The sequence below is a fragment of the Falco biarmicus genome, unplaced genomic scaffold (assembly GCF_023638135.1).
Source record: "Falco biarmicus isolate bFalBia1 unplaced genomic scaffold, bFalBia1.pri scaffold_27, whole genome shotgun sequence".
Taxonomy (NCBI): domain Eukaryota; kingdom Metazoa; phylum Chordata; class Aves; order Falconiformes; family Falconidae; genus Falco; species Falco biarmicus.
The window spans coordinates 416,803-429,137 of NW_026611833.1; the positions used below are offsets into that span (position 1 = coordinate 416,803).

The window sequence follows — 12,335 nt, forward strand, 5'->3', positions numbered from 1 at the left end:
GGATGCTGCTGCTTCTGGCCGAGTTGGGCTGGTGATTCTGACAGCTGTCAATACCACTTCCTTGAGCCAGACATCATTAAAGGTTTTACATCGTGGAAGCTGGTTTCTTTTTCGGTTAAATCGTACTCTGTGCCCTCCAGTGAATCCTACGGCGTCTGGTCAGTGTTGGGAGTTCTATGCATTCAGATCCTGTTGAAGTGTTGAGGTGTTTGGAACCAGTGAAATCCACCGCAAGAGTGGACAAATTCTTGTTGTTTTTAATGATGTGGGAAGGTGGTTTAGCAAAGGGATCTGTGTTCCTCCTCCAGTAGTCTGTGCCAGTTCTGCAAGGAGAAAGCTTTTGGGTCTGACTGTCAAGAGAAAAAACACCACTTGAATGATGTAATTAATAATTAATGCCTGTTATTCATGCCATACCAGGAATACACATAAGCACACATCAGAGGCCATAACTTGCACGATCTCTGCTCTGAAGAGCCTGCTTCGCTTCTGGCTTGTGCTGGTTTTCAGAGGTGCATTTTTGGGAATGTCAGAGAAGTAACTGTCCAAGTGTCGCTGTGCAGCAGCAGCGGTCAGGGAGGTTTGGGGCAAGGCTGAGCGGCAGAAGGAGCGGGAGCAGGCACAAGGCAGAGAAAGGAGAGCTAACTGTGGAGGAGGTCTGGAAAGGAGAGTGTGGGACCCAGGGTTTCTCTGTCCCCTGAGAACGGGAGCTTGAGGCTTTCAGATGGGGTCACTCCCGAGCCTGCACTTGCCCCAGGCCTTCTGTTTCAGCCTTGCAACACTGAAAACTTCCAACAGCCGTACTTATCGCCCAGTCGAGGAGGACACTTAAAGCTGTCACATATTTTTTAACTTCCCCTGTTTTTCTTTTTTCTTTCCTACCTGCTTCCTGGAGCAGAATATCTGTTTAGTGAGCATTGGAGAAGAACAGGTTGTCTACGTGCATCTGAGTGAGATAAATTTTGGCAGTATTGAAGTTCTACAAGATGCATCCAAAACTCTCCACCTCTCCAATCAGGCTGTCATCCCTGCATCCTTCTGTGTAGAGATGGTAAGTATCTGTGGGGCTGTTTCCCAATGAAAAATGACTGGTCTGTAGCAGCCTGTGGCCTGATTTTTACATGCAACGTTTCCGTATTGCTGTCTCGGAGAGAAAGCAAGGCATTCCGTCCCAACGCAGCGAGAGGAGCCTGGCTCTGGGGGCAGTTTTAGCTGGGGCAGCCCTCAGTAAAATAGACAGCTTGCATAGATGTTTGTGCAGAAATGAGTCTGGATCATCTTTACAAGTTTTCCCTCTGTTTTCTGGGTGGTATTTAACGGAGAGTCGTGTCTTGGGAGCTCTGAGATCAAGAGGCCCCTGTGGCCCTTTGCTCCTGGAAGGGCATGGATTTTGCGACGCTTTCCCCATTAGGTCTGCGTTTGCTTTGTGTCAGACTGCTGTTTGTGACAGAGTCTGGGGTGTGAAGTTTGTCCTCAGCCTGCCTGTGGTGAGGTGAGTTTCACACCTGCTGGGGGCCCAACCAGCTGTGGTGTTGCACAAAAATATAATGGTAAGGGTTGTGTAGCTACAGAGCGTGTGGGCTCCGTCGCGTTGCAGAGCATCTCCGGAGGCCAGCCGCAGGGAAAGGCCGTTGAACTGATGGAGGCTGCAGCTGACAAGCTGCGTGGCAGGAGGAGGTTGGGTCGCTGCCCTGGCGGGGGGGGCAGGGCTGGTGCAGCCAGGGAGGGCTCCTGTGCGGAGGCTGGGTGGGATGTGCCGCTCACTGGAGGTGGGATCTGTGAGGGGCTTAAAAACAGGGTTGGGAGGAGGTTTGTTCTGCTCCACGCTAGGTGGGCTGGATTTGTGGAGCTGGTTCACCCAGGCCTGGCTCTGTGGGCTTGGTTGGGTCTGCGGGTAAAGCATCAGGCAGCGTGCGAGAGGCCAGGCTCAGCCTCCTGGGCCAAGGAGGAGGGGGGCGAATTTCCTCCTTGCTGCTTTTCCAGCTGTTTGGGGGACAACGGTAACCTCCAAGTGGGGGAGGGATTCCCAGGGCAGCTTTCTTTGAATCCACCATGAAAACCCGCTTTCCACCTGTGGCGAGAGCAAGCCACCAGGGATGGCTGGTACTGGTGTTGAAATGATGGGTTTGCATGCCTGTCGCAGGCAGTGACCCGCAGAGCTGTTCGGGTCCTGCTGCCCCGGTGCAATGCCTCCCTCCTCCCCGGGCAGCTCGCGGTGTAGCCGGGGGGCTTGCAGGGTACATCTGCCCCTCCGTTGCCTCAGGGCCCTAACCCATGGGACTGGGCAATAAAGCCTGTCGTGCTTCACCGCCATCTCTGCCAATCCTGGGGCTGATCAGTCACTAGAGCAGTAACACGAGGCGGCTCAGGGACGGTTTCTTTGCCTGCAATAAAGACGGGCTCTGCTTGAGCCGTGGCTTGGACCAGATGATCTCCGGAGGTCTCGCCAGCCCCAGCCGCTCTGTGACTCTGTGTGTGTGATGATCCCCCCTGCTGACTCCACGGGGCCGAGTTCCCCCATGGTGAGCATCTCTGCTTTTCAGGGCAGCTGCTGCTCTCATGGAGACGTGCCAGGAGGCAGGTCCTGGGAACCTGCTCCATCAGCCGCTTCACCAAGGGCTCTTCAGGCAGACTCCGGGCACGGTGCTGCTGAGGCTGCCTGATGGGAGCAGCGCGGGCGTGGGCGAGATGTGCCCGAGCTGCGCCCTGGCCCTCAGCAGCTGCCTGCTCTGCTGCTCTTTTGCTGCCCCAGTTGAGGTTTTGCCCTTGGCTGCCTTACACTGCCTGGCAGCTCCTTGACGGGAAGCAGAGGGGACTGAATAATTGTGGAGATTAAAGCCTGGGATGCAGTCGGGCGTCAGGGTGGCGCGCACGTGTCCATCTGAGAGCGGAGCAGGCTGCGCTGTGCCTTAGCCCAGCTGATGGGTGACACGGGCATCCTTCATTCCCCCGTGTCCCTGAACCCAAGCCTTGTGTCCTGTAAAGCGCCAAAGCCGCTGCTCTGGTTCCTGCTTGGAGGTTGCTGCAGGGTGGTGAGCTGTGATTTCCCTGTCTCCCGTTTGTTGGCCAATCTGCAAACGGTGGCTGTGAGGCTCAGAGATCATGGTCTCCACTTGAAAGAGCGAGTTATTGACTGAAATTTTCGCAGGAGCGTTGCATCGGGAATGAATGTTATGCGCACTGACGGGCAGCTTGACAAACTGAATGAGGTTAATTTGAGGGGCAGCAACAGGGCAAACGAAAGGCTGGTGTCTTGTTTGAAACAGAAAAGGAAAATGCTGTAATGCAGGTGGCCGTGCTGCCACCTCGATGGTACTCTTAACCCTCGAGTGATAATTGCTCTTCCTGTTAAGGCAAGCTTGCTGCTGGCTTTGTGGGAGACAAGATCATTACCTGAGCAAGCCAGCATGATTTGTGGTGAACTTCACTTTGGGATAGTGACTTCAGGAATTACTTGCAGTTCCCCGCAGGCACCAGCTTCCCTGTACCCCTCTCCTCTCTGCTGGGTGAGTTGTGTCTGTTCTGTTCTCAGTTGCAGGGAGCAGCAGGGAGCATCTCTGCCACCAGAAGAAAATAAATAAAAACCCGCCCAATCTGTGCATTGAGATGGGGCTTTTTGGGTGGGAAGAGGGTTGTAGGGACTGCGTACCTGCGTCCTCGGTTGGCTTATCCCTGCTTGCCAGGGTGTCTGCAGATCTGCTACCCTTGGGACCAGTGTGTCGTCCTGTGCTCACCCAGTGAATCCTGTGTCTGTCGGGTGTGCTTTTCCCTGTCAGATTGCTTTCCCAGCTGCCAGGCAGCCCAGCCTGCTAGGGAATCCTCTGGATCCAGCGAGGGGGGGATTTGTGTCTGTCTTGGGTAAAAAAAGACTGGAGCAATGGGTCAACATGAAGGAGCTGTTGCAGCTTAGCAGGGGGCTGATGTAACCTGCTGATAAAAGTGGCTGTTTCTCCTCCTTGCTCCGCTGTCATCTTCTTTTCCTGCCTCCCGAAGTGCCTGATTTTTGCCATATTGACAAGTGCCAAAGGCTTGTTATGGATAGATGGAAGTGTTTGCTCTCCCTGCAGAAAGGAAAAAGCATCGTTCTTAGATCATTTCCTACTTGTTCTTTGTCATGCTGTCTTCTCGGGGATCTTTTGTGTGGCTGCTAAGGCTGACATCTCTTGGCATCACAGAAGGCAGCTGCGTATCACGTCTCTGTGATCAGGAAAGAGAAGACAGGCCTAGGGTGTAAGGTTTTTTAATCAGTGGCAGCTTTCTTCTGCCTGCATAACCCCCGTGCTGGGTCTGTTATGTGCTACCGCAGGGTGGCAAATGGTTTCCCAGTGCCTTGTAACGAGGAGGAGACAGAAAAGCTTCCTTGGGGTTGCCTCTTCTCATGACAGTCGTAATGCGGGGTCCTGTCTCCTTCAGCCTGAGCCCTGAGCTCCCTGATGCAGAGCCCTGTGCTCCAGGTGAAGCTCGCTGCTGCCTGGTTTCCAGCAGTGCTTGTACAGCCAGCTGGGTTGTCTTCAGGAGGGTGCCTGGTGGCTCAGTGCAGATCCCCTTCTGCGTTCCCAGGGATGAGCTGCTGCCACATTCAACTGGAGCTGACCTTGCAGCATAGACCAGGATTTGTTTGGTTGGTTGTTTTTTTTTTTTTTTTTAAAAAAAAGCTGTACCTGGTTATCTTGTCACTGGGATTCGCTGTGGATAACTCCATGGATTTTTCAGGCAGCGTATAAAGGCCCTTGGTCAGGTGCGGTGTAAGCAAGGGCAGAACACGCAGTTCCCATACTCTCTGCTCCCCTGTAGTGCAGGATTTGTTTCATTTACTAATTTCATTGTTTATTCCCTCAAGCTTTTGATGACATTGCTTTTATTAATGAAATGGCCATATGGAAGGACTGCAAAACACGGAGATAAACTTCCAAACAGTGCCGATGCTGCTTTAGTGGCTCTGTTTCTGGGTCTGGCTGACGGGCGATTCTGTTGCTCTCTGAGCAAACCGTGCAGGTTGCGGGCAGTGAAGGCTTTGAAGAGCACGTCAGCATTGTCTGCAGTTCTCCCCAGCTACTCTCGCTGAAGTCAGAGCAGACTTCAATCAGCAAGAGGGTGGTTTTCAAATCTACTGTAAATCACCCACCCCCCCCCGCCCCCAAAGCAGCTGAATAATTAGCCAGCCTGTCAGTGTTTGCTCATAGTGAGACAGAGGCAGACAGTGCTGCGCCCTTCTCATGATATCTGCAGTGCTGTTTAGAAATTAGGGTTAAATTAACTTTCCAGGGTGTGGGCAGCGCTAGCCCTGCATATGTGGCCTCTTCCAAGGTGAGCAGAAGTTTTGAAGATGGTTAGGCTTAACTCTTTCCTGAGCTGTCCCACCAGAGCCTCATGGTGCTCCAAAAGCTCACCTTTAGAATGAAACCCTTGGTTTGGCTTTAAAGGCTGTGTTTTGCTTATACAGCGGTACCAGTTTGTGCATTTCCACCCAGTTTGGTTTTGCCGGAGCCCTTTGTTGTAGCTGACAGGGCCTGGAAACACACAGCATCAGTCGTGAACATGGCTCGTGGCCAGGAGCGTCCAGTCTCATGCTGGTGAGGGGTTGTACCAAAAGCCGAGGAAGGTAGAAGGCTGTGTCCCTCCCAGTGTCACTCAGGCTTAGGTCCAGGGCACGTGGGCCTTAAAAGGGGGAGCAAAGGTTTGGAGGAGACCTTGGAAAAGGTGCCTGAAACCTGGCCTCAGGGAAGAGTTTGGATTTTATGGCATCCGGTATCTTCTATGGGTTCAGGGTCTTTCAAAATTGCTGTGTTTCAGTAATGGAAGAAATTGTTACTCTGCTCATCTAGGAAAAGGGAACTTGTCGCGTTGTGCTGCACCCGCTGGCCAACGGGGTTCAAGAAGGGTAGAAGTCTTCAAGGCAGTTACGCTGCTACAGGCCAGAGTGACTCAGCTGAGCTCTCTTCCCGAGGGAAAAGCAGGAGGATTTTGGTTGTTCAATCCTGTGCTTGGCAGCAGCTGGCCAAGCCGTGGCCGTGTCCTGGCTGGAGAGCCCCGATGTGCAGAGTGGTGGCACTGGTCTCCCCAGCCCAGCGGGGAGGGCGGATGGGACCTGGAGGGCTGAGCAATGGCCAGGGGACACAAATGGAGACAAGCTTCGTTGGCTCACTCAGCAGCTGCTGTTAGCTGAAGCAAGTGTGACAAATTGGGCTCCGTTGTCGGTGGCAGTGAGTGCCACACTTTTAATTCTTTTCTTCTCTTTTCTTTTTTTTTTTTTTTTTTCCCCCACTGGCTTTAGAAGCTCTGCCTTGATTTCACAAAACTTCTCCTTGCTGGTGCTCTGGGGCAGAGGCTCAACCAAAGCGGTCCCCCTGCTTTTGCCGAGGAGATGCTGGTGCCGAGGTGCCGGGAGGAGGCTGGTGGCTGGTGGGAGCATCCGGCCAGCCTTGTGCTCTGATCCCCACCCTGTGGGCCTTAGGGTGCTTCTGGGCTCTTTCTGCCACTGGCAGTTTGTGCGGGTGAGGAGTCACTCTGCTGTGAAGAGCACAGGCTCCCGCCCCTTAGGACAGCTAAAGCCCCTGGGACAAGGCTCCGTGCGCAGCTGATGTGGTGGGGGGTTATTTCCCCTTCGTGCGTGACCCCCACCGGGGGCGGTGGATCCGCCTGGTGAGGTGTGAGCGCTCTCTCGCCAGAGCTATGGCTTGGTAAAGTACGGCTGCATTTTTCGTGTTGAGTTCTGCTGCTTCTTCCACTCGTGCAAGGCCGGAATGACCAGATGGCTTCACTTAATGGGCTCAAAGTAACTTGCAGAGGGCAGCGTGGTGGGTCCTCGGCCATCCCTTGGGGCAGCCATCCAGCCGTCCATCTCTGATGCGCGCTGGTGCCCGCTAGAAGCAAACGTTGGCAGCTTATTTCCAAGGAAATCTGTCCCAGGAGAAGCTAACGATCTCAGCGCTGAGCTTCTCGAAGCGGTTGATGCCAGCCCTTGCCTGGCGCTCCGACTCTGGCGTCCAGTGGTGCAGGCTCCTGCAGGGACAGAAATAGCTGCTGTCTTTGTCTGCCCAGCATGTGCAGCTATTGCATCGTGTTCTGGAGCATTCAAGCCTAAGCAAGGAGCAGGGATCTTATCAGAAGTTAGATTTTGGCCTTCAGAGCAGGGGGACGGATGCTATTAGCGTGTTCCCAAGGGATTTCTTGTCTCTGGGACACAACCTGGACCGGTGTAGGCAGAAGCTGACCTAAAAACCTGAGCGGAGCTGGTCCGGCAGAGCCTTTTGGTCCTGGCAGGTCTCCTGTTCAGCGGTGCACTGTGCTGCCCCTGGGACCCACACCAGATGCTAACGGAAAGGAGGAGGACGCGATGCAAATCGTGCTCCTCCGGAGTGGGCTGTTGGCCTGGCAGGGCACGGTGGGTCTGCGCTGGGTCACCCTGGGACACTGCGAGTCTGGCTCCATCGAGACAGCCTGTCATTGTTCCTCAGTAATAGTTCCTTGGGTACAACTTACTGCGCGGCTCGTTGCCAAGCTGTGATAAATGAGCTTTGTCAGATAGCAGACTTGCAGATTCACCTCTGGAGCAGAGCTGTCGGGTCTCCTTTTCAAGCAAGCTGCTCGGTGTCAGCGTGAATCGGAGGAGAAGTTGTACATTAACGTCAGTGAAAACCTAACGCCCACTGGCTCGGTGTGAATGAGCTGGCTGGGTAGCCCTTGGCTGGCGGCAGCGCAGCCGATGCCTCCGAGGCCGGCGACCAGCTGCAGGGACCACAGGGGAGGGTTGGTGGGAATCCTCTGTGGTCAGCGAGGCCCCAGTGTTTACCCCGTGGCAGCCACCTGCCTCCATCCCAGTCTCGTCTTGCTTTTTCAAGACTCTTTTTTTGAAGCCCTAGAGGACAAATTAAATGGAGCTGAGTGTATAAATGTTGCCGGTGCCTGGAATCGTTTTGATGCCTTTGGCACGCTCCGTTATGGGATGCAGGCATGCAGCCCTGACCTGCTCTACGTGGAGGGCACAGCCAGCCTAAGGAGTTAGCGTAGCGGGAGCACCTACGCTTGCTGCTGGGACCCTGAATGCTCAGCAAGTTATCGCTTCCCTGGCCTCCAGCTAGCCTTCACCTTGTCAGCAGAGGTCATTTTGGAGTGTTATTTTAAATGTTTCTGTGGCTTCAAAGTGCTGCTTGGTTTTCTGCTGCTCTTCTCCCTTGGGCTGGCTGGTGTCCTGTTAGAGCTCAGAGCTGCCAGCCCGCCGGACGGAAACTCGAGCTAACTTCACCTGGATCGAGCACTTGCTTTTATCATGTCAGGCCTCTGAGCACACCGTTGGTTTCTATTTAAAGGGAAAAAAAAAAAAAAGGAAAGGAAAGTAACCCTCTTCTCGACAGTACTGTAGAGTTTTGGATGAGTGGTGCCTGTCATCCCAAACACAGCGCTGAACTGTGGTGCATGTAGCACTGATGCTGTGACGGACACTTGAAAGCCACATGTCTGCATCCCCGTGCATTTCCTGCTGGCCCGGGAGCACTGCGTGCATTTCTCCTCTGCGAGCTTGCACCTTGTGAATGTGGCTTTAGGTGGGCTGGAGGGGTCCGGCACCTCTGTTGCCCCATCCGTAGAGGGAGGCCCGTGAGGACCCAGAGGAAAAGAGTGCTTGGGAAGCCCAGGCCATGCCCACAGGGCACATGTCTTGTGGTTTTCTTTCTGCTTCTTGTTTCGCTGCCCTGCTATAAACACTTAGAGCTGACTTTGCCAAAGCAGAGGGCCTTGGGGCACCTCACTGCAGGTGATGATCCGTGGGAACAGAGGGCTGCAGCCCTTGAGGGGCTGTTGAGAAGCCTGACTCTTGGGAAAGAAGACTTTGGGGTTTTATCAACCGCTTTTGCAAAGTTATTCTTTGGGGTCTCAGCAGTATCCCCCAGCCGTGTGGCTGCGGCGGGGGGACTGGAGCAGTCCTGGCTTCCTGTGGCCTGGAGCCTTTATGGCAGAGCCGGCCACCGTTGTCGGGAAGCCAGGAGATATCAAGTGGCTTCCCTGGGTGTGCCCTCCAAGAGGGAGGCTGGAGGGACAGTAGCATTCTCCTGAGGGTAGCGCATCCCTTGGGTCGGGCAAAGCTGGGTCTGTTAAGGGAGGGTAAAATAGAGGTTGTATGAGCTCCTGCACGGGTGCTGTTTCCAGGCACTGTAGCTCCGAGTTGGGGAAACGAAGCCTTCGTGGTTTTTACCCTCATGTCTTTAATCCTTTTTCTGCATCCCGCAGGAGACCAGGGTCCATGGTTTCCATCCTAAGTTACTGTTTGGCTCATCTTACAGGCTGGCAAACGCTCGCGCTGGAGGATTGAACCCAGTAAAGGAGTGATCCCCCCCGAGAGCGAGGTGTCTGTGGCCATCATAGCAAACTTGGACGACACCGAGAGATTTGAGGATGAGGTGAAGGTGTCCATAGAGAACAGCCACACCTGCGTCATCCCCGTCCAGGCTGTCGGCACGGGCACAACGATTGTCACCGACAAACCCATTGCTCCGGAGCTCAACTTGGGCCTCCGCTTCAGGTAGGGATCTCTCAGCTCCTGCTTCCCACGTGGGCTCGGCAAGGAGTTTTGCTGTAGTCCTTCAGGCTAGTTGTTCTTCAGTGCTCGAGGTCCTGGCTCTGCTTCACCGAAGCCACAGGAACTCCTTTAGGAGTGTTCTATGGCCGTTTGAAAGTCGTTAGATACCCTCAGAAGCCACCCAAATGGAAACCAGTTGCTAGGTTGTCCCTGACTTGTCTTTAGTTGGAATATATTTATTTCCGTACTTTATCAAAGAATGAGCTGGAGGGAAACAGCGGGTCCCAGAAGCCTCCTGCTGGAAAATGCTACATTACAAGTATAAACACATTTCTGTTTGCAATAACGTTGCTTACCTTTCCACTCGCTATGGACTATTCTCTCGCCAGAGTGGAAAACCTTGGCGGTAGCTTGTTAGCAACTCCTCGACTGAATTAATGGTGCTGGTTTATTTCCCTTCTGCCTGGGAGTCCTGGAGGAGCTGCCGAGTTTCTTTGCCCTGTATTGCGGCGAATGAGGAGACGGGACGCAGCTTGATGCAAGCAAATGTCGGTTTATTGTACAGGAGCACAACTTTATATACACTTTCAAAGGCTGCGCGTCTTAAACCAATTGGTTCCTGAGGCTAAGCCTTGCATACTAGGCAATCCCTGATTGGCGGCTAATTAACAGCAAGGTGTTGCCTTTCCTTGGCGCCAACTTTGGCGCCAACTTTGGCGCCATCCGTTTCCCGCTCCCCTGTGCTCTGCAAACAGGCCTCATCATGTTAATTGCTGTCTAGACAAGCTCATCATGTTGATTGTTGTCTAGACAAGCCCGAGCACATTCCCCTCAGCTAACTGATTGCCACGCATGGTCCTAGTTTCCAGCCTGCTCCTGCACTGTATCATCCATCAGTTTGCTCGTCTTCCCCGGTTCCCCGGCTGGGCCGCTCTTTACTAGAGGCGCTTGCTCTTCCCTCGTTTCCCCCGCCCGCTTTCCTTGCGGTCTGCCAGCCCTGCGGCGGCGGCAGCCCGAGGCAGAAGCGAGCGAGGGTGCCTGCAGGAGCAGCTCTGAGTGGGAGAGGAGGAGAAGTTGGCTGAGGTTGGGTGGGATAAATTGCGTGTGCTACCTGAAAGAGCTTAGCTCGGGAGGGGGCATTCGCGGATCCTAGTGCGTGTGTCTGAAACTGGCTACATTCTTATAAATGGGAGAGAAACTAAGCCTTTTCAAAGCGCTGTTGCTGTCGGAGTCCTCTTGGGACGAGAATAATACTCTTCTCCAAGTGCCTGTTCCTTTTGCTGGCTGCAAAGAGGCTCCACAGTGCTCCGATACCTAAATTTTGGGCTAGAAAGAGGAGGCTGATGCTGCCTTAAGCATTTAGGCTAGATTAGTGGGGTGTGGTGGGGTGGGGTGTTGGGGTGTGTTAAATATGCACCCACAAGCCCCCCAGGTAAGCAGGGACGTTACAGGGAGATTGGCACTTGGCCAGCGTGCCCTGTGCTCTGTGCAGCCACAGATGGGCTGCACTGCGGCGAATGAAGAGACGGGACGCAGCTTGATGCAAGCAAGTGTCCATTTATTAGTGATTTTCTTACAATTATATATGTTTCTACCTTCTACATATTACACACTGATTGGTTAAATCTTAAGCGTAAAAAACACTGATTGGTTAATATTTAAGGCGCACCGTTAGAACAATAGATACTTACTAGTTTATCTTGACCTAGCAATAATTTTTATTCCAAGGTTAGGGAGTTTCTTTCTACGCGGCTTTCTTAATTACATATCGGCGCCATCCGTTCCCTTATCTGGCTACTTGTTTCTCTGTCCGTCTGGTTGCCTCCTCAACTGTGACGGCTCAGGGGCCTGCAGGTAGCTTGTTCCTTTGCTCCCAGGGCTTGTGCCCTACAAGTTCTAACAAGTCTCTATTCATCAGGCTATCAGTACTTGGACTCTTGTCCTTGAGGCCTTGTCCTACAATTTTCTCTCTAGGAGTGCACAAATTTGAGGGGATGTTTTATTTTGTGTTAAGATTTTTGTCACAAGTAGGATGATTCAAGATGCACTCTAGGTGTAAATAAGTAGTATTAAGTCATGCTGGTTATAAAAATGTGTGGTTTTTCACTGCACGTGAGATCTACCTTTCATACGTCATCATCAGCTGAGAAAGAAGACGTGAAGGATGCCATTGAATATTATGGGGTGTGGGTATGTAAACCCAAGTATTTTGGATTGCAGTCTGATTCAGTAAGTTGTACTATACACTAAGGTTAAGAAAACTTACCAGTCAGTGAATAATGCTGAAGGGAGAGTCCTGTAGGTGAAGGCTGTATCACAGTCTGAAGTAAAGTTGGATACAGTCTTCTTATGGTGGCGTAAAGTCCTTGTCACTATGCCGGATGCTTGCTGTTACACTGATTTGGTTTCAGTTGGTTTGCTTAAATTTTGAGCGGTGTTTTTCCTCTTGTGCACTGCTGAGAAACAGTGCGGGCAAATGGGGGGTTTTTTGCCTGTGCAAAACGCACGTTCAAGTGAAGAGGGAGATTTGTCTATAATACGCTGATCTGATTGATTAAACATGCCGGTCTTCCTCTTTGTAAGACAAAGATCAAAGAGAACGCCTTGAAATGTGGTGACCTTTCTGATGCTGCGCCAGCCTCTGCAAAATACGCTCTTGTTTGGCCACGCGAAGTGTTTGAAAAGGGTTTCTCAGAGGGTATCCTAGAGGGGAATAAGGCAGGCGTCCCGCTTGTGTTGGGCGTGCGGGGCAGGGCTGCGCAGCGGGGTCTGGCGTCCTCTGGAACACCCGAAGGGACAGCGTAGCAAATGATTTCCACCC

General features: G+C 52.9%; 2 pseudogenes; both read left to right on the forward strand.

The window, feature by feature from the left end:
• The window catches only part of LOC130143368 (hydrocephalus-inducing protein homolog), a 66,608-nt pseudogene extending 57,087 nt beyond the window's left edge, over positions 1-9,521 (forward strand).
• Positions 9,522-11,605: 2,084 nt separating this feature from the next.
• LOC130143369 (ankyrin repeat domain-containing protein 26-like) overlaps positions 11,606-12,335 on the forward strand; it is a 247,144-nt pseudogene continuing 246,414 nt past the window's right edge.